The 23,507-nt window shown below is 36.3% G+C and overlaps 1 pseudogene; it reads left to right on the forward strand.

The window, feature by feature from the left end:
- Window positions 1-14,418: 14,418 nt before the first annotated feature.
- Window positions 14,419-23,507, forward strand: part of LOC127854500 (radical S-adenosyl methionine domain-containing protein 2-like) — a 58,197-nt pseudogene continuing 49,108 nt past the window's right edge.

Consider the following 23,507-nt stretch of genomic DNA (forward strand, 5'->3'; position numbering starts at 1 on the left):
CAGTTTTGATTGCGTCTTTTTCTAGACATAAATACACTTTCTGATGTTAGAATTAATGATGCTTAATATCTAAAATAAACTAAATATGAAACAGCTGTATATTTTATTCTATATTTTAACTTGCTTATATATCTGCTGAAAATGTCAAATATGCAAAATAAGCCGTACATTTCAAACTAATTACAACTTAGATACGCATTGTCCTGACGCCGATCTTAATTAAACCCCCGGGCCGACACAAGGTCAGCCGGACAGGTAGCCGAGGAATACCAGCGTGCACTAGGTCGCTTCCGGAGGATGGCTCTTGTTTATCCGAAAGGGTGCTTTAAATGTGCAAACCAACTCAATGGAAAATGACGTATACCAGTAATACCCTAACTAGGCTGTTTGTGACTCCGATCCTAAAAAAAGTCCCGACAAAAGCTAGGTGAGCCCTGCAGGCAGACGACGGAATGCCATCGTGTTCTATGTCGCTTCCAGGAGATAACCTTTGTTTGGCCGAAAAGGGCCCTTTAAGGGGCATACCCGCTCACTGGGAAATGACGCATACGAGAAATAGGCTAAATAGGCAGCATGCACGGCCGACCCTTATAAAAATCCCGGCCGAAACTAGTTCAGCCCGATAGGCAGCCGTCGGCTTGTCAGCATGTACTAGGTTGCTTCCGGGAGATAACTCTTTTTCGTCCGATTTAGGCTTAAATAGGCTAAAAAGGCTGAAGAGGCGATTAAATTGGCTAAATAGGCTTAATAGGATGTATGTTTCAACCTTTGTACTAAAAAGGCTAAATAAGCTAAATAGGCTAACTTCACACACGTTCATAACACAGCTTTTGTATGGACCGGTTATAAATCGTATTATATAGGATAACTATATATAATGCAGTATAAATCAGTATTTACCGTATAATCTTGGTTAGTTCCACGTGTATACAAATACAGTTCCTTTGTACAAAAATATAATGATCAATGCTAGTAGATAATGCTTCCATATTGGCACTGTAAAAACTATGGAAGGGAATATCTGCCAGTCTATTCATGTTGCCAAATGATAATTACATATTGCTAAATGGCAATTGCATACTACTTAATGACAATTGCATACTGCTAAATAACAATTGCATTTTGCTTTATTGTATTTGTTACCAAATAACTGCGTCTTCTTTGCGTCTTTATGCTTGTTTCTATCTCTATGTGAAATATTGCTTGCATACTTCTTTTTAATGTTCTCGATGTGTGTTAATCATGTATTCTCTCGAGTAAATGACAAATGAATTATTTCTGTTAAATTGTTCATGTGGCTATTTTCTTGTATTGCTAGAAAATGGCATTTTTTGTAAGTTATACTAAGCGAAATGAATAAGCACAAGGCAGCATCTCACATGAAGTAAGCCGAATACCGAATGCATTAAGACAAATGCATTAGTAATACTGAATTCATACACGACGGGGAACCAGAGTTGTCGGTCGTTTACGGTAGTTTTCGTAAAAGGTTAATATTTATAACGGTGTTGTATTATATATATACCAGATGAATTACTCTACCGCGTCGTTTCGAACGTATTTCCCACTGTTTTTATTCAGGTAAAGGTTACTTGTTTAGTGTACTTGTTTATTAGGTAAATTGCATACGATTGTAATCCCGATTTCGAACGTTGAGTTGTCATTTGGTTTGTGATTAAGGTCTATTTGAAGTTAATGGACGTAATCTTGTTTTCATTTTTTAACATGTCAAACGTTCCATAGAGTCTAGTATCATTGTAACGAAAGTGGATTACGATGATCAAAACGCATATCTTCGTAACACTGTCATTTATCTAATCAAATCGGTTGATAAATAGGTTGGTAAAATTGTATCTTATTCAAATGATTCTTTTAAATTGTTTTTGACTACCGGTAGTTTATCCCCAATACGGCATGGAAATTCATACAAAGAGCTAATTAAAATGGAAAGCAATGTTAGAAAATAAGTATGCACAGTTACCTCATTTACGAACAAAAATAATTATGTTTTCTGGAATTAAATTGTTTCTCTTTTTCATTTCAAATGTTTATATTTCGGATACTCTTTTATACTATTATCAATATATGTTGACCATTTTACACCTGTTTCTGTATATTGGGTACGAGATGACTATGGATAGGTACCAGTTGACCAAACAACAGGTATAAGTTGACCAAAATGGGTTTGAGGTGATCACAGTATGTGTTGAACAGTTACCTAACAGGTGTCTTCAAACAGACACATTTAATGAAGATTTATCTTGTATAGACTTAAATGGTAGATTGATCTTGTTTTTCTTTGCATCTATAATGTAAAGCTCAGTGACCCAGTTTACGGTTTGTAACTCAGGGGTCCTGGGTTCGATTCTCACGTGCGGTGCTGATTTTTTTCACGGGAGTTTCCTCTTGCGAGACTGCAGAGCCCTAGCCTAGTACTGGTGAAACCCAGTAAGCATAATTAAGTGAATCTTTGCCTTCATTTAAGTTAAATACACGGGCAAAAACACCATACAAACAAACACATCAAGATGTTAGTACATGTAGGATAATGGGGGGGGGGTGGTGGTGAAGATTTCCCATAAACATGGTACTTAGATGATCAAAGTAGATAAGATCATATTTCTGTGAAAAATGTATAGAAATTTAGATCAGCAAGCGTAATATCTGACTACGCAACAGTTATTATCTCTCAAATCTATGATTATACTCCATAATGGCGACTTGTTTTTATAAATAAAACATAATGTACATCAATACATTTGCAGATATGAGGCAACAGCAAAGAGCAGCTTCTCTTTTAAGGCAAGCAGCAGATTTGTTGAATGTCAACACATCTGACACGAGTACACAATACCAGCACCTGCACCAGTAACCTCTGTCAGTAGCACTAGTGCTGCAAAGGCAATTTTTGCACCCGACAGTAAAAGAAGGAGGCATGGACATGCAAATACTGGAACTGTGGCAGTGTCAGCACTGGACTATTACACCCAGCTGTAATCAGGTAGGCATCACTAAAGAGGCCTGTGCTAGATATTTTGGAACTACAGTCTATACCACACGAATTTTTTTTTAATGTTAAGATTTCTATTGTTTCATCATATTCATGCATATACATCTTATTTTACTGTGCAAACTTAAAGAAGTCATTTATTAATGAATACTTCCTAATTATTGTTTACAAGACCTTCCTGTACTTTCAATTTGTTCTTGAAACTCCCGACATAAAATAATGATGAGGAAAAATGCTTTTAGCAGCTAACTCTAAAAAGGTTTATGGAATGAGTTCCATAGTTTGGGATATTTCAAACACTTTTGAATTAAAAAAAAATAATTCCCAATTGTACCCGTCCTTTTTCCGATTGGGCAAAGACATCGCTGCAATACAGAAAATCAGATTCCACAACACAGCACTTATAAGTATTGTATACAAATTAACATGTCTATCAAGTTGAGTCAGGTTCAAACTGCACAGGTTAAACCGGTAACTCTGCTGGTATCAGTTATAGAATTAAAATGTTTTTCCCCTTAAATCAAAGGTAAATAACTATAATAAGTTATCGGTTATACAATTTCATATACTTAAGTTTCTTAATAAGGCCTAAGCTCTTGCATAAATCAAGCTAAATATTACATGATTTCAACCTTAACAAGACAAATGTGTTGCATTCACTTCCCTACTGTAAATGCAGATTCCTGGTTACAACTAATGACCACCTGTTGAAGGAGCTAGACAATACCAGAGAGAGACGCTAGCACAATCAGATTAACTGGAGCTACAAGCAGCTTAAGAAAAACCTTCAGGGACCAGTTTATATATTCTGTATATGATAATAGAGTGTTCTATGTGTATTATTGCTAAGAATTTGTGCTACTCTGTATCCAATATCTAAAGTGGTATTTTATTAAGATTTAGAAAAAAATAGGCCAATCTTAATAAGAAATATTCTTCTGCAATTTGTTGTTTGCCATTTGAGCATTTGGCATGCTTAAGCTCAACATAATATTAGAGAAATTGATTTATTTCACATTATTTTACTTACCTTGCATTGATTTTACAAGCATCTTTTTTACACATCTTGTAGATTGGTAAGCAGATATATTCTTGCTAGATTTCAATGGTGTTGTTTTTTAGTAAAAATGTCTTGCCTTTCTATTTTGTTGTGCTGACATTTACACATTAGTTATAATTTGTTTGCAGTGAACAGCCTAGGTTAAGTAGACCTGGTACATGTATTTGAGCCGCGTTCTGGGGAAATTGGCTTTATGCATGTGTGTGAAGTGTCGTCCCAGATTAGCTTATGTGGTCCACACATGCTTATATGGGACAACAATTTCGGCCTAGACTGGATTATCTTTTTCAAAATTTCATAAAACCAGAAAGTGTCTTCCCTGATTAGCCTGTGCGGACCGTACAAGTTAATCTGCGACAACACTTTAGGAACATGCATTAAACCCCATTTTTTATAGAGCAAGGGTCAGTTGTATGTATTTCCTTTCAATATTCACATGCCCTTTATTTTAGGATCATAGAGACACTTAACGCCTATTTATTGTAAGCTGAATATTCAGTCATAACCAAAAAGTGTCATAAGATCTTTGTTAAGACAGGACCCTGAATTCTAGCATTTTATTAGGTTATGTGCTTTTCCGCACTTATTCTATGTCTTTTATAAGTAAAAAGTGAACACTAGCAGCAATATAATTTGCTACAAAAAATGTTTTCATATATATTACTTATTTTACATGAAAGAAGTTAACATGTGTAAAAAAAAGTTTGGCAAACAAAATGACGGGTATAAGTTTTTATGTGGTTTTATGCTTTAATTTTACACAAAATGTAATTAACAAATATAAATCTGTTCATTTAGTGTGCATCCAGGCATTCACATATAAACAGACAGTAGTGCAATCTCACATGTATATGTAGGTTTGTAACTTATATTGCACCAGTGTATAGATTGTTTTGAAAACAATTGTATGATCATTAAAGTTGCATATGTCTAGTCATAAGCAGTATGTGTGGGGTGCTACTAGCAACAGGACCAGAGAGATAATTTTGTTTTCAGATGATGTTTATGTAATGTGTGTTTCATCCTAATATTTATTTTACCAGTATGCCATGTAATACATATTTGTAATAATAAAATTGTAAAAAATGTTATTCAGTATTTAGATTATGTTGACACACTATTTCATGATGGATGGCTTCATCCACAGTCATTACTAGACACACAGCAACAACATAATTGAGCCTCGTTCTGGGAAAATGGGTCTTAATGCATGTTTGTCAAGTGTTAATCAGGGCAAATCAGCGATGGAATTTTACCTAAATGGAATGTTTCGATAAAAAAGTCTGTGGCGGAAAGTGTCCCTGATAAGCCTGTGCTGACAGTACAGGCTAATGTGAGACAACATTTTGAGCACACGCCAGACTCAAATGTTAAAGCAATGCACTATTAAGAAATATATCCAATGAAGAGCAGCAATATTGGTTTGCAATTTATTGAAAATCTCATAATTGTTCAAATAAAAAAGATTTATTTATTATTTACAACAAGATGCAATCATCTTTCCAAAACAACAACACAATTGCATTTCATGTAAACTTTAAAAGGCTATACACACTATATGAAAAATTAAACTGGTATTTATTATAAACAATACCATACTAAAGAAGCACATACAGTTCTCACTATTCTATTCATAGCAATTCATATTGAATACAACAACAACTACCATAAACAACATTCCCATTTGCATCTTTTAAAAGGTACAGTTATTTTAAATGCTATTTCAAAACACAACCTATCAAGGAAACAAAATGTTTACTTTTGAAGAGGCACTGTCATATAAAGCTCTTTCTTAAAATGCACGTTTTCTAGTCATCAAGATAGAAAATTACAGCATCTCTTCAATCCTTCAAAATATATTGGTACATACAAAATAAACACAAACTCATACTGATGTAACAACCGGTAACAAGCAGTTTGATGTCTGGTTATCTGTTGAAACACCCTTTATACAGTGTGAAAATTACATAAAAATATTATTTTATCTTAGACATTTCAGGCTAAACAAAAGCTTTCTGTTACAAAAAACATATTTCACCAGGTAAATATAAACAATTTTATTTAAAGTTATATCTTAGAAATGGTTGTTGTTGTTTTTTTTACAAAATCATTACCTCAAGTGTGAAAAATCTTGTATAATCTATAAAAAAAAATCATTTTAAAATCATTTTTCAATTTTTTTGAATTATTAACAATAGTTTTCTAATAAACATTCATTCATTTATTTACATGATTTTTAGAACATACATTTAGGAAATAATAATAGTACATAATGATGTTATTTATCATGTCTTTTGCTTGTTCTAATCGAGCAATAATTTAAAAGAAGACGAAAAGTCTTTTCCACCAAACCCGTGATTAGTCATGATGAAAGAGACCCATATGGTGTCGGTCACTTCACTGCCATCACTGCGTTTTGAGCAAGACCCAGGTCCTACAATGTTGAACATTAATGTTTATGAGCCTTGTCGTGCGAATCGATCTAAAAATCTAACTTCAACAGATGCGACCAGAGAAACTACAGACCATCCTGTGCATCTGCCTACCTGTCTACCTGTCTGCCATGAAGTCACGTAAGGTTTCGTGGTCTCATAAGGGGACATTATGACTCCTTATCAGAGTGTACAGATGGCAGAGGCATATTTGCAGCACTGCGCACTTATCTCCTAAGACTCATTTTTGGATGAGCTTCTGAAGTAAATTTATCCTTTAGACATTTTTTGTGATCAAAGTCGCTCACCTGAGATAACAAGATAGTATTGGGACAAATCTTCTGACCAAGAGTGTTAACAAGGTTTTACTATAGCCATATAAGGAAAAATGCTCCGCCCCCTGGCAGCTATGTTTTTCAATCAAACGGCATCATTTTTGAACTCATCCGAGATATTATCCGGATGAATCTTCTGACCAATTTCATGAAGATCGGACAGTAAATGAGGCCTCTAGAGTGTTAACAAGATTTTACTATAGCCATATCAGGAAAAATGCCCTGCCCCTTGGAAGCCATTTTTTTCAAGCAAACATTATTTTCGAACTCATTCAAGCTATCATTGAGACCAATCTTCTGATAAATTTCATGAAGATTGGACAATAAATGTGGCCTCTAGAGTGTTAACAAGGTTTTACTATAGCCATATATGGAAAAATGCCCCACCCTGGTGACCATGTTTTTAAAGCAACCAAAACCATTTTCAGACTCATCCAAGATATCATTTGGACAAATCTTCTAACCAAGTTTCATGATGATCGTAAAATAAAAGTGACCTCTAGAGTGTTAACAAGGTTTAACTATAGCCATATAAGGAAAAAAGCCCCGCCCCTGTGGTGGCCATGTTTTTCAACCAACCGGCATCATTTTTGAACTCGTCCAAGATATTATTGGGATGAATCTTCTGACCGAGTCTCATGAATATCGGACTATTAATGTTGCCTCTAGAGTGTTAACAAGATTTCACTATAGCCTTATATGGCCATATAAGGAAAAATGCCCCGCCCCTTGGCGGCCATGTTATTCAAGCAAACGTAACCATTTTCAAACTCACCCAAGATATCATTGAGACAAATCTTCTGACCAAATTTCATCAAGATTGGACAATAAATGTGGCCTCTAGAGTGTTAACAAGGTTTTACTATAGCCATATAAGGAACAATACCCCGCCCCCTGGCGGCCATGTTTTTCAACCAACCGGCATCATTTTAGAACTCTTCCAAGATATTATTAGGATGAATCTTCTGACCAAGTTTCATTAAGATTGGACAATAAATGTGGCCTCTAGAGTGTTAACAAGATTTTACTATAGCCATATATATAGCCATATAAGGAAAAATGCCCCGCCCCTTGGCAGCCATGTTTTTCAAGCAAAGGTGACCATTTTTGAACTCCTCAAAGATATCAGTGGAACAAATCTTCTGAGTAAGTTTCATGAAGATCAGAAAATAAATGTGGCCTCTAGAGTGTTAACAAGGTTTTACTACAGCCATATAAGGAAAAATGACCCGCCCCCTGGCAGCCATGTTTTTTCAACCAACCGGCATCATTTTCGAACTCGTCCAAGATATTATTGGGATTAATCTTCTAACCAAGTTTCATGAAAATCAGACAATAAATGTGGCCTCTAGAGTGCTAACAAGATTTTACTATAGCCATATAAGGAAAAATGCCCCGCCCCTTGGCAGCCATGTTTTTCAAGCAAACGTAACCATTTTTGAACTCATCCAAGATATCATTAGAACCAATCTTCTGACCAAATTTCATGAAGATGGGACAATAAATGTGGCCTCTAGAGAGTGAACAAGGCAAATGTTGACGTCGCACAACGGACAACGGACGACGGACAAAAGGCGATCACAAAAGCACGTGAACAAGGCAAATGTTGACGTCGCACAACGGACGACGGACAACGGGCGACGGACAAAAGGCGATCACAAAAGCTCACCATGAGCACGTTGTGCTCAGGTGAGCTAAAAACAAACACACATAGAAGATATGCAATCACCTTGGTAATTAAGGGTGTCCTGAATCCACCATTGGAGTGATTGCTGGCTGGAGCCCCCTAAACGACACCAGGGCCTTGGTTTAACATTTTAAAAGATCAGCATCGCCCTGAAGGCATGTTGAGAACCTTGGCAGGCAACATTGGACACAGCCAGACCTGCAATAACACAGCAGGCATATGGATTTTTGATGGCATTCACACTTACACAAGAACATGACTAATTTACTCATCTCTTCAAAGTCTTTTATTCATGTTAAAGGGACAAAGAAACAATACTTGACTGATTAACTCACTTTATGCACTTGTTCACATTTAAACATGTGGCATAGTACCTCATTTTTATGCCCCAGGATCGAATGATCGGGCGAATATTTTTTGGCCAGTCTGTCTGTCTGTCATTGTGTGTGTCTGTCCAAAAACCTAACCTTGGTCATAACTTTTGCAATATTGAAGATAGCAACTTGATATTTGGCATGCATGTGTATCTCATAGAGCTGCACATTTTGAGTGGTGAAAGGTCAAGGTTATCCTTCAAGGTCAAATATATGGCTTCAAAGCGGCGCAATAGGGGGCATTGTGTTTTACAAACACAGCTCTTGTTTCGGTCTAAAATAACAAATGAACTGACATTACTCCACACAATAGAAATTAAAAGCTTAAGGTATGCTTCTTGACAGATTGAATACTTTTTTACAGGAAAAAGCCATCAATCATTTTATTTAACATAATAACCCAGTGAATTAATTTATTAATTGTGACATAAGTTCTCCAAACTTATACTAATCAATCACTATTGTGCAACCTGGATACCTAACCAGTAGAACCTGGTTAGGTATCCAGGTGCAGACTATGGTACAGAGCTGCCTTTTATAATTTAACAAGAGATGTGTGCGTCAGAAACACAATGCCCCCTATTGCGCCGCTTTGAAATTATTTTTTTTGACCTTTGACCTTGAAAGATGACCTTGACCCTGAACTTCCACCACTCAAAATGTGCAGCTTCGTGAGAACGCCGCTTTGATTTTTTTTATTTTACCTTTGACCTTGAAGGATGACCTTGACCTTAAACTTCCACCACTCAAAATGTGCAGCTTCATGAGATGCAAATGCATGCTTAATATCAAGTTGCTATCTTGAATACAGGCTGTCAAGTGACCTTTTTTCAAAAAGTAGGAAAAAATAGGAACTACTTTTGCAGTAGGAAAAAATTAGGAAAAAGTAGGAACTTTTCCCTCAAAAAGTAGGAATACATAATACTAATTTTTTAGACACAGGTCTAGGAAACATAGCTTGAAACAGAGCAGGAGTGCCATCACATGTTCTGTATGGATACCCACTTGAAGCTACCTTAAGGGCCCAGAAGATTTCAGCCTTTTGTATCTGTTCCTTGTGTGATGGTTGTACTTGCATACAGATAGATTTATCCCCACCACCCTGAGAGCTGCTTGGCTTTGGGGCACTTCCACGCTTTTGTGAATTATCATGCATGTATTTCATGTTTTCCTTGTGTTTTTATCCATCTGCATGACTTATCAGTTGATTAGCACCAGAACAACAAGATGGACTTCATTCAGACAGTATAATATCTTGCAAACTCATTGCCGGTATCTCTCTTGCACCATGATTCAAGTGTTTTTCCACTGTTGTCCAACTTTTCCATCCATGAAGGGTTAAACTTTGTTTTCCCACTAGGCATTTTAGCACTTATAGTGTATCTATGATAATTAAGTTTCAAGCAAAGCTACCCTGATAAAGAAGTATAATTAGATGCTGTTCATTTTGGTGTATCATCAAATAAGTGGTTAGAGATCTTCTGTGTATCGATATAAAAATGGTAATTATATTGTGCATGTTATATCCTTAAGCAGAAGACCAAATTTATTTAGTGATACACCAACTTGTTGTACAAGATTAATACTAGTATATAAAGCAGTGTCAATGCTCTGCTACAGCTACATTGTGAAACCTTTAAATTGACAATAGGGTGCAGTTATAATAACTTAAGTTACATTCAAAATGACTGGTCATTGCAGAGCAGATTTTGCAACTGGAGATAGGACCTTATCACCTGACATCTTTTATGACATCATTGATTGGGCAATGAAACAGTTGCACTACATTGTTTCTTCCAGTTTCAAATAATGGTTTTTACATGATTGATGACTTCGCGGGAGTGAAATAATGCTGTTAAATAATTTTAATACTACGCTTTAACACCTTGAAGTTACCTCACTAGCTATGGCATCATTAGACAAGAATTGTGTTTGTCAGAAACACAATGCCCACTATTGCGCCGCTTTGAAATAAAATTTCAAATTCATCATTTGGCAGGTTTAGAAATTATCTCCCTTTTAAAGCTTATTACTTTCCTTGGATTGTATTTTTTTACTTTTGACCTTGAAGGATGACCTTCACCTTTCACCACTCAAAATGTGCAACTTCATGAGATACACATGCATGCCAAATATCAAGTTGCTATCTTTAATATTGCAAAAGTTATGGCCCATATTAAAGTTCTCGGACGGACACACAGACAGACAGACAGACAGACAGACAAAGGGACTAACAGTACAACTGCTATATGCCACCCTACTGGGAGCATAAAAATGTATCAGGGCATTTAGGCTCTGTGCATTTATCTTTAATTACTAAACATGATGTACCTATGATATCAATAGAACATGATCATCATATCCGTTGTCATGTAATACAGAATTTATTACATTATATTTGTAAATGATGAAAACTCGGCAAAGCATCAGTTTTATCTTTTTCCAATAACTTGTGTAATAAATTCCATATTACATAACCACTCATACAATACATGGTATCTCTATATCTCTACATTCCAAACAGCAATATCATGTAAACATGCATAAGGTTTGGTCAAATTGTTGTCAATGGAAACAAAATAAAACTGGAATAAACAATGGGTTCCCTCAGCTCTTGCATCACTGGGAACTGTGTAAGGTAGTGAAGTCTGCAGTGAACAAATGCTAAGGAAGTAAACAAGGCACTATTGTTACTTAAAAAAAAAACTTGTCAATAATTTGAAAAGTTACATAAGAAATAAATATTTATGCTTCCTGAAGAGGTGCTAGCAGACAGTCAGCATGGGTTTGTTTGAGGGTTAATTGTCAGGTCTCATCTAGATGAATGCAAATTAACAGGGATACAGTCATGCCATAGATTCATTTATACTGCAAGTTTACTAAATGAACTCTTTAAAAAAATATTCTCAATTGAAAATGAAAAAGTAGGAATAGTAGGAAGATTTGGTAAAAAAATAGGAAAAAGTAGGACCCTGATGAAAAAGTAGGAAATAGTAGGAAATAGTAGGAAAAAGTATGACCGCTTGACAGCCTGTGAATATTGAAAAAGTAATGGCCAATGTAAAAGTTTTTTTCGGACGGACAGACTGACATACTGACTGACATACTGACTGACGGACAGATCAACTGCTATATGCCACCCTACCGGGGACATAAAAAGGGGTTGGTAGTAAGCAGAGTTAAAATATGCTGTACTGCTTATCCCGGAATTTGAACCAATAACTTTCGTATCCCAAAGCAGAGAGAATTATCGTGGACCATCGTTCTACCCAAATACTTGATCTAGTTGTTTAGTGATAGGGATCTTGCTCTATCACCAATAAGAGGATCGCAATATAACTGAACTACACGTAAAGATAAATTGTTACTCAAAACATTATACAGCTACAATTCTATACTTGAAATATGTTTTCCCAAAACAATATAAATGTGTGGTCATAATAAAGTGATATACTACTGCATGATCACATTTTGAATATTGCATTGATAGATGTACTTTTTGACTATTATTTCTGACAAATATTATTAATTAATATAAATTGGTGTGTGCTCAAAAAACAAATTATAAAAGAGAAAAGATAACGGATATCATTGATTAAATAGTATGTGTCCAATTGTGAAATAAATTCTCCAAATTTATACTATCACTCTCTAGTCTGCCAGGTGGATACCTAATCAGTAGGCCTACTTGTGTCTGATGTTGATTGGTGCATTGTTGTTCAGTGATGTTACGCTTCACCACCAATCCAAAAGTCTAAGAATCGAATCCCGGCCAGGACAGTGGGTTTCTCAGAGACTTGTGCCATGTTTCCAACCCAACTAAAGGTGAACTTGTATGAAACCCAGTTGGTACCCCAATTATCTGTGCTTTGCATAGAACACGATATAGAAACAGGAAAATTCATAGATATTTCATAGAAAGAGCTAGGGTATCGCACCCTGAAATCCATTTGTGACTCTAATCTATATATGCCATTTTATGTTGATCTTAATATATCTATGTGCTACACACTTAAGCTGTCTGTAATCATTGGAAAAGCTGTTACTGTTAGCAGAAATAAGAGATAAATGGGCTGCCCCCGCTCTTCACCGGATTCGAACAAATAACTTTCGTATCCAGTGGCTATATCCTTGGACCACCGTCCTACCCAAGTAATTGATTTAGTTGTTAAGGATTAGGGCCTTCCTCTAGCACTGATTAGCCGGACATTGCAATATAAATGAACAACTGTTGACGCGATGTAAAATTAAAACCAAATCAAATCCCTTTCCGCATTCGATACGTGTTACAACAGAGACACGTGAAGCTTTTATCAAGTTCCTGTTAAAATAATAGCGTAAATAAATCACAAAAAGTAGAACTTACCTGGGCATTATAGTTCTCAAAGCGTTGCATCATTTTTCTAAAAGCTTTTAAACAGGAATAAGGTGTCGATAGTGGGAATAAAAGCAACACAATAGGCATTATGTCGACGGATAAGTTTTTTACTCTATCACCGCTTTTTACGAAGGATTCCAGAAATAGTCGATGTATCACGGTTGATACCGGAGATTTTGATTTTGATGTTAAGAGTGATCTCCCGGCAATAGTAATTTACGCTGCAATTTGCACTGGAATTAGGTTTTTTAATACTGGTTCCCCCTTTCGGATTGTGAACTATTTATAATGGCGGTGTATGCAAAAACGTTAATTCTTAATCAAAGACGCACTAGCAATCGACTTTAGAATTTATAATTAACAGCTTGTTAAATTAAGTAGCAAAATAGCCAAATGCACATAGTAAAACAAAGAACGCCGTTAGAATAAGCATTAATACAAATTCCAAAAGTTCAACTGCAGTTGTCAATAACACACACGAAGTAAAGATATATATGAAGTATTTATAAACTTATCAACATGCGACGTTAAGATGAAATTTTTGCATAACAAATGTAACTAGACAAAATGCAAAGACCATGTTTCAGAAAGCATATGACAGGAGTTAAAATGAGAATGCCATTTAACATCATGCATGGACTGGCGGATATTACCTTCCATAAAAAAAACAGGCCACATTTGCCAATCGAAGGCGCTTAAAGCACGTGCTATGATTAGATTGTAACTCCATTCGTTTATATTTCGATATAGGGAAACGAAAATACACCGGAATGTTCGCCGGGAATTTCGATACGTTTTCTGAAAACCTGAAGGTTACATTAAACACGTTAAACGCGCACGATTTCAGCCTGGCGTATATATTTAACAATGGTAATGTACCCAATATCACTTTTCAGAATCGCCTAATAATCTAGCGTAACATATACATTTATTTAACATTTACTATCATGATGGAGTTATTTGAAGCTACCGCTTGCATACTCTGCGCGTCGCTTTTTGCGTTCCTGCTTGCGATTAATCGCTTTCGGCTATATAACAAACTGAAAGAACCTAATAATAATCTGTGTGCCACGGAAAACACGTGCTGCGGTGAAATAAATTCGCTAAAATGCGAACTGCCGGCGGCGAAACTGCCGACGAGAATGCCGACTGTCATGCCGTCGGACGAATACGCCGAAAAAGTGGTCCCAGTCAGTGTGAATTATCATTTCACGCGGAAATGCAACTGCAAGTGCGGATTTTGTTTTCACACTGCGAAAACATCGTTTGTGTAACCGCTTGACGATGCGAAGAGAGGTCTAGAACTCTTGAAAAACGCGGGTGAGTGGTTGATCAATATACTTTGATATGAGTGGCGTTCTGCGAAAACTGGGCTTAACTTATTTTGAACGTTACCTCGATGCGTGTTTGTTTGTTGAGATTTAAACTTCGAAAATCTCGTATGTTTACATCTCACCATTCAACCGGATTTTATGAATCATCAAAAAATACATAAGCCTCGCTCTGTGAAAATGGGGTTAATGCATGTGCGTAAAGTGTCGCCCCAGAATAGCCTGTGCAGTGCGAAATGCACAGGCTAATCAGGGACGACACTTTCCGCGTAAACTGGAAGGGTCGACCTTTAAACGAAAATTACAATAAAGGCGATAAAGTGTCGTCCCTGATTAGCCTTTGGGATTGAACAGGCTAATCTGGGACGACACTTTACGCACATGCATTTTTAAACACCCTTTTCGTAGAGCGAGGCTCATATATATATAAGTATTCAGGCATATAAACGACGTTTCATTTTCTTAATTAGGTTATTCTGGGCCCGGTTGCTGAAAAATCAAAACTGTCTTTTAACTCAGACCCAAACAAAATTAATTTTAAGAGCAATGTTACTATCAAACTATTATAGCTTACAAATAATTAAAACATACACCAAAGTCGTAACATTTTAAATCACATAAATAACTTGATAAAAAAAATCACTATCCGTTTAAGTTTTAAGCAACAAGGCCCTGTTTGTTTCCATCGTTTAAGGCATGAAGAAAATCAACTTTTCCGGTGGCGAACCGTTCATAGTGAAGAAGGGAGCGTTCGTCGGGGAGCTGGTTAAGTTCTGCAAACAGACGCTGGGCGTCGAGAGCGTCAGCATCGTCAGTAACGGAAGTCTCGTCTCGGAGCGCTGGTTTGAGCAGTACGGTGAGTGCTATCATACCCCCGCATGAGCCGCGTTCAAGGAAAAACCTGACTTCATGCATGTGCGTAAAGTGTCGTCCCAGATTAGCCTGTGCAGTCTGCACAGGCTAACCAGGGACGCCAATTTCCGCCTAAACTGGATGTTCGCTTACAAGAGACATATTGTACACGATAAATACAATACAGGCGAGAAATTGTCGTAGCTGATTAGCCTGTGCGGACTGCCCATGCGAATCTAGGATGACACTTTACGCACATGCATTAAGCCCAGTTTTCCCAGAACGCGGCTCATATAATCTCTCTGTTGGTCGGTCGCCCCGCATACAATGTTGATTGATTATGGAGCTTACTACCAATACTACTTCCATATTTTTAGCGTTTGAATTTATACTTCAAATACATCATCACAATGAAGCGAAGATGTGCAATACACAATATTTACTTGCACATGTGATTGCGTAAATCAATTTTAGTTATTGCGTCAAGATAATGTGACTCGCAGTTCGTCATATATATACGTGTTATCTAATACGAGTCAAATGTCAGCGTCGTTGCTATATTCAGTTTTAGTTTTTAGTAATATGATATCTACATAGCGTGTGTTTAACCCACCTGTAACCTACATTTTATCAGCAGTCTTAAAATAGCGTTATCAATGTTTAATATTACTTACGTTATCGCCATGGGCAGCAAATTCAACGATTATATTAAATTTATAACAGTTTGCAAATCATGATATATCTAGATATTTAAGTTAAATCGCATGTTTTGGTTTCATTCGCACGATTTGGTTTCATTCAAGATTTCGTCCTTAGTTGTTTCAATGAGGTCGTCAACGTATCAGCTTCGCTTATTTCACATAATGAAAAGCATTGATTATTAATGTGTCTCTTGAAAAATCAACAGAAATCATTCGGCCAAGAACAATATGTATTCACATTATTTTTTGAAAACAAGTAAATTTGATATTTTGGTTGATTGTTAATGCTCGTCACGATGTTCAAAACATTTTCTGAAAATGATTTTTTCTTTATTTCTTGTCGTTTTCAGAGAAACATAATGCATACTGGGCATTTTGTAACGTTGACGCGTATGCTTCTAAAATGATGTCATAGCTATTTTTTTGTAAATGAGGAATATTCGTTCGAAAATGTATTTGTTCGAAATACTAAAGTATTTAATACTTTGCGATCGTCCCCATATTCATGTACATAATTGTTTCATGCTCTTAACCGTAAATGAATCAATTAAGTGCGGTAAAAATACGCCATTTGAAATCATAACATCTCATAACACACAAGATCAATTATTTATAAAAAAAAATCTGTTTTTTTTAAATAAAAATGGAATATTTAGCGATCATGGAATATGCAGTAAAAATTGCACTTGAAATATATTGTTCATATACAAACACAATATTCTTAACTATGTGAACGATAAAAAGTACAGATTAAGGTTTATCCTAAAAAGTTTTGGAAATTTTATTATAAGAGCGGTTTAATAATATCGCTTCTTACAACCATTATAGCGGAGCTATAATGTTTAATGTGTAACCACGATGGCCTTGACGGTAGATCGTTTACCGGTCATGGACACTTGTGTACACTTAAAGTAATGACCTATTTAACGTACTTTTTCAAGTTACTCGAAGCACGCCGTCTTGACATGCTTTTATTACTTGTAAACAATAACGGTTAATCATGTAGTAGTATCCATATCGGATTTGTAAACAAACCAAGGCCAAGCAATAGTAATTCTTACCATTCCGATAGTAGGCCGTATCGCAATGTAAGCCTTAATGCGTAAACAAGTTGTTTTTTTCCGCTTACCCAACCGACCCTACTTTTCACGCGCCGACCCGTAATTTGACTGTTGTGTTGCAGGTTGAGTCTTCGGTCATTTTTGCGAAATTCCCTACCGGGTAAATTACTTATAATTTTGCGATCATGTTTGCTTCATGCGATCATATAAACTAAATTAACTTGAAATTAACTGAAGCTAATTCACTTAAGACTATTAAAATACAAAATAATGATAAATCACGATGATTTCTGCAAGGCAATGCATATTTTTATTAAACTGGGAATTAATTATTAAGAACGTAAACGAAGAAGACAGGTTCAGCCGACCGATACCTACCCCAAAATTGTGTCGATGTTAGTGGAAACTTGTTTTTTCTTTTTTTGCCACACACAAATTTGCCGTTAGAGTAATATGAGTGCGTCACCATTATGTGAGCTATATCTTAGTGTAGTTCGCAAAAATATGTCGTAAAAGTAAGGTAAAAGAATAATACTTTAGAAAGTGTGTGAGGGGAACAGAAAAGTGACACTTTTTTAGATTGAACGTTTTATGAAATAGTCTGTTTAAACGCTTCTAAAAGCTACTCGTAATATGAGCCTTGCTCTATGAAAAAGTGGGTAAATAAAGTCCACACAGGCTAATCAGGAATGTAGTCCACACAGGCTAATCAGGAATGTAGTCCACACAGGCTAATCAGGGACAAAACTTTCCGCCTTTGTGCTATTTTCGTTTAAAGGAAGTCTCTTCTTAGCGCAAGTCCAGTTTAGTCTGGGACGACACTTTATGCACATGCATTTAGCCCCGTTTTCCTAGAGCGAGGCTCGTATCAAATTCCCGTAAAATATCTCTTCAGGTGAGTTTTTGGACATTTTGGCTGTCTCGTGCGACAGCTTTGATACCGATACAAATGAGAAGATCGGTCGACAGCAAGGACAGAAAAGTCATCTGATTAGCCTTCGATCCGTGCGAAGACTGTGCGCTGATTATAAGGTAATACATTGATGATAAACAATAATGTATCGATTAGCATGCGGAGACTGTGCACATATTATAAGGTCCACGGATGATAATCAATAAATTATGGATAAGGCTCTGATCTGTGCAAAGACTGCGATAATAAAGTAATGCACCAATGATAATAGTTTATCGATAATAATGTATAATTTAATCGCTGAATTTATAAGCTCTCTCTGTACGATGGTCAAACAATGTTTTGTAGGTCATGTATTTATGATAAGCAACTAGATGTTGATTATCCTTCAATTTGTACGATGGTTGTGACCAGGTTTTACGATCATATATTGCTGATAAGCCTTTCGGCTATTGACAAGACTCCGATCTGCATGATTACAGGTAATTACTCTATTTTTTCGGACACTCTTAATTTTCAGACACCCACTTTTTAGCAAACATAATTATTTTTCGTGACTCTCAATTTTCCGACATACGGGTGTCGTCCAAAAATAATAGCTCTTAATTTTCGGACATTAGATTTTACAGCGCTATTCTACAGACTACGGCCCTATTTTCGCTTATCTTGTGACACTTTGATCATGTTTGTTTTTTTACAACCGGATTCAGGTCATTAAACCTGGCAGATGCGTGCCTGAGGTCAATGGTTTATTACACTCGCGTTATTGGGTGAAACACCATGCTACCGGTAGGCAACAATTGATTCATTCAACAGCATTTCAAACTGATCCGTTCAATGAAGGAAGCTTAATCTGTTACGTTCTTACCTTTTGTTCTACATCATTTCAGACAATGTGAAGTTGTATTGATTTTGTTGAGCAGAGAAAGAAGAATAAATCACAATAAAATAATTGTAGATTGATTTATTGCTTTTATTTCAATATAAGTTTCGGCCGTCTTAATTTGTGTCTCTCAATTTTTGGAGACCTGTAATTTTGGATATTTTTCGTATCTAAATTTTCGGACACGAAGAAAAAAATAATAAAGTGTCCGAAAACGTAGAGTAATTTCGACATTATGCGCTGGTTTAAAGATCATGCTTTGATAATATGCATTCAAAATCTCCAATCTTTACGTTTGTCATTATTAGAATGTTTGTGCAGGTGGCATTCAAACTGAACACAGTTCTAAACACGTTTCAAAATCTCCAATCTCTGCGGACGTCTTTATAAGTATGTTTTTGCAGGTGGCATTCAAACTGAACACAGCTGTGGAATCGTTTTAAAATCTCCACTCTTTGCGAACGTCTTTATAATTATGTTTTTGCAGGTGACATTCAAACTGAACACAGTTGTGAACACGTTTCAAAATCTCCTATCTTTGCGAACGTCTTTATAATTATGTTTTTTGCAGGTGGCATTCAAACTTAATACAGTTGTGGACACGTTTCAAAATCTCCAATCTTTGCGAACGTCTTTATAACTATGTTTTTGCAGGTGGCATTCAAACTGAACACAGTTGTGAACACGTTTGAAAATCTCCAATCTTTGCGGATGTCTTTATAATAATGTTTTTGCAGGTGGCATTTAAACTGAACACAGTTGTGAACACGTTTCAAAATCTCAAATCTTTGCGAACGTCTTTATAATTATGTTTTTGCAGGTGGCATTCAAACTGAAAACAGTTGTAAAACGTTTCATAATCTTCAGTCCTTGCGGACGTGTTTAAAGTTATGTTTTTGCAGGTGGCATTCAAACTGAACACAGTTGTGAACACGCACAACAAGGATGAGAACATGGTGGAGGAAATAATGCACCTGAATCCGTGCAGGTGTTAGGTAGCGTAACGTAGTGGCATTAACTTATTACACCTTATGTTTAATTATCTGAAAATTTCCTGTTAAATTAACGCATTTTACTATGTTTTTGACATTATGACATACTTTCGTTTGGTGCTTTTATGTATATTTAGATAGGTACGTTTTGTATTAAGATAGATGGTAAACGCCAGACTGCTGGGGATACATAATTCGCAATGTCTTTTTGTCATGCGGCCCAATTTGGTCTCGCATGTATCTTGTTGATTAGAAAAATGTTTGGGCTTTGAAAGCGTCGAGTTGTTTGCGGTATAATTCCATCGCATTACGCTACAGTAGGTTTGCACAGAGCATGCAACGGGTGACATGTGGGTTAAGTTGGCATTCTGCTTAAAACCTCGATAACGAAGTGGGGTATTTTTATGAAAATTTATTTATGTGTCAAGACTTCGTCCAAGGCCACTCCATTGTTTCTGTTATCAGAATATCAGTACACCAAGAAGCGTAGCGTATGTGAGATAACTTGCGATGATGTTTACACATAACCTATCTCAATACATTGCTTCCGATTATATAAAATGTAAATGGATATAAAGGTTATCTATCTGTAAATAGGCATACGTTTTCCGCTAAATATTAGACTTGATAAATACCTAGGTATTTCCATTAAATTTAATCTGTAATTTAATGATAACTTATAAAGACCTCGCTTGGGATTCGGATTTTAAGGTCGGTGGAGTCAAGGTCTAGGTAACCATCATTAAAATAGATAAAGAACACAAGTTTCCACGCAAAAGTTAGAGAAAAAATAAACTTACTTTATGAAATGTCATGCATGTATATTTTTAAACATGACCTCTCTTTGTTATCATATGTCAAGCGTAATGTTTCTGAAATAAGGAATACGGTTTCTGCTAAGCATAAAACATTCATATAATTTAGCATTTTTGTTAATGCTACTGTTTCCTGTTTACACCTGCGTAGTTAGCAAAAAACATTTATCTAACTGTCATCATTGACTCAACTTGTTGCTGAATCTTAACTTTACTTGGTACTGAAACTTTGCAATAAATGTGATCAAGTGATACAATAAAGACTAATTATGTCGTTTTCGTATTCCCCAGGTATTTCAGTGCCTCCTGATAAACGGTGAAAACACCGGTCCGGATGCACTAAGACGGGCAGAATCCTTTGTCATCACCAATGCTGAGTTTGACGAATTTCTCCGAAGACACAAGGATGTCGAATGCCTGGTGCCAGAATCTAACGAAAAGGTGCGCGCGTTATGTTTGGTTGGTTTAGATTGTTATATTCGCCCTAACGCGGTCTGTGAACCGGAACCACGCTTTTCATGAACACATTACCTGGATTAAGTGGTTAACCAGTGCAAAAAAAACAACAGTTTCTCACAACTGCCTGCCTAAAATCAGTGGAATAGGGGGGGGGGGGGGGATAGAGACTGTATAATTTGTTCAATACAAATCCCCGTACAACTGACCAGTCGCCAAATACGCGATCGCTCCGCCCGCTAAGTTGTGCTTTCCTAAAACACGCTTATTCCATTACTCCGACAGTCTTTGTTTGTCGGACCATGTGGCCGCAATAAACGAAATCTGATTGATTATTACCTGAGTTTGATTGACACCAGGCGAGTGGCCAATTAATGTGGACGGACTGGGATTCGAGCTTACAGAGCCCGTATTCACAGTGATGGCCACGATATTTTATACCGTTGAGCGTTGTACTACTTTACGTCACAGCTTCACATTAGTTCTTACTCTGTTCGGCTTTTGCTTACATGTTTATATGGGTTTTTTTCAGATGCAGAATTTGTACCTGATCCTTGACGAATATGTAAGTTTATCAAATTCAACCTGACCCATATAAATTTATGTTTTGGTACACAGCAGAGAGACAATGTTGCTCAAGTTGTTTGGTTCTTTACAAGACAAAACTCCGCAAACGACTGAGCAGTATCTCCTGTTACATTGTTTTACTAGAGTAATCAATTATTTGGTAGTATATGTAGAATATGTCTGATAATGCAGTTTATATAAATATGGTTTTCTCATAGTATTTTACAGATAGCTAACATAAATGCATATGAGCCTCGCTCTGCGAAAAATGGGCTTAAGGCATGTGCGTAATGTTTTGTTCCAGATTATCCTGTGCAGTCCGCGGGGACGCCACTTTCCGCCTAAACTGGATTTTCGCAATAAAGATACTTCCTTTAAATGAAATATACCATAATAGCGGAAAGTGTCGTCAATTTAAAGCGTGTGCGGACTTCGGAATGGGATTACACTGTACGCTCAAAAATAAAACATCGTTTTCTCAGAGCGCCCCTGATTTTTTCCACAGATGCGGTTTTTGGACTGCACGAAGGGTGCAAAAGAACCCTCGAGATCTGTTCTGGACGTAGGCGTGGAGAATGCGCTGAATTTCAGCGGCTTCGACGAGAAAATGTTCTTCAAGAGGGGAGGCAAATACGTCTGGAGTAAAGCAGATATGCAGCTGGATTGGTAGCCTCCCTTTTGGAAAAAAAACTATTACCTTGGCAAATTTAAGTGTTTTGTTTTAATGTGATATTGGATATATATGAACATTTCGGCAGCTAAAACATTATTTCTTGACCGGATAAGGTGTGTTGATAAGGCCCAGAAATTTTAATTGAAAGGAAACGCGGGACTAAAGTCTTATTTCAGATTTCAGAGGTATTCATGGGCATTACATAATAACATACACACACAGGAGTTTGTACAATATCAGCTTTGTGCTGACGACTGTCATGTATTAATCCGTGACCATTATTTGTTGATTTTTTTATCAATCATGTTCATGTGTTTGCTTGTATTCTTATTGGTTTGATTTTTTTTACTTCTTACTTGATTAACTTGATTATTATTGCCAATGTTTTACTCGTCTTTTTCGCATAAATCTCGACTTTTATTTTTTTAGATATATTTTAATTTATAATTATCGGTGGTTTTATTTAAAAAATAATAAATATAGTGTATGCGTTTTTGTTTTTCTTATAATATAGAAGATTTGTTTTTGTTGTGCTTTTTTCTGATTTGCATCATCACATGTACAGCAGTAATACCATCGTCATAATCAACGCCATAATCACCAACAACATCAACATCATCACCACCTTTGTTCGGTTTGTTAAAAACATGGCAGGTGGAGAGCGGACCAGTTTTCTTCAAATGGCTAGGGGCGGATCCAATATTGTCGGTGCGTTGGAGCTATGATCTTTTTAAATCACAATTGGAAGTAACTATTGCTGTATTTTAAAATCGTAAAAAATGCATAAGTCAGAGATATGACTCTGGTGTAATCTGTCTAGGCACTATTTAAATTGATCACGCGAGTCTTAAACCCATGTAAAATTGAATTATTAGTACCGACACATCATAGAGACAATGGTGCACAACAATGCCAGTGTATTATTAACATACTCCTGTTACCATATTTTAAAAATTGCGTCTTTTTGGTAGTTTTTCTGCTTAGCTT

This window comes from Dreissena polymorpha, chromosome 13, assembly GCF_020536995.1.
Source record: "Dreissena polymorpha isolate Duluth1 chromosome 13, UMN_Dpol_1.0, whole genome shotgun sequence".
Lineage (NCBI taxonomy): Eukaryota > Metazoa > Mollusca > Bivalvia > Myida > Dreissenidae > Dreissena > Dreissena polymorpha.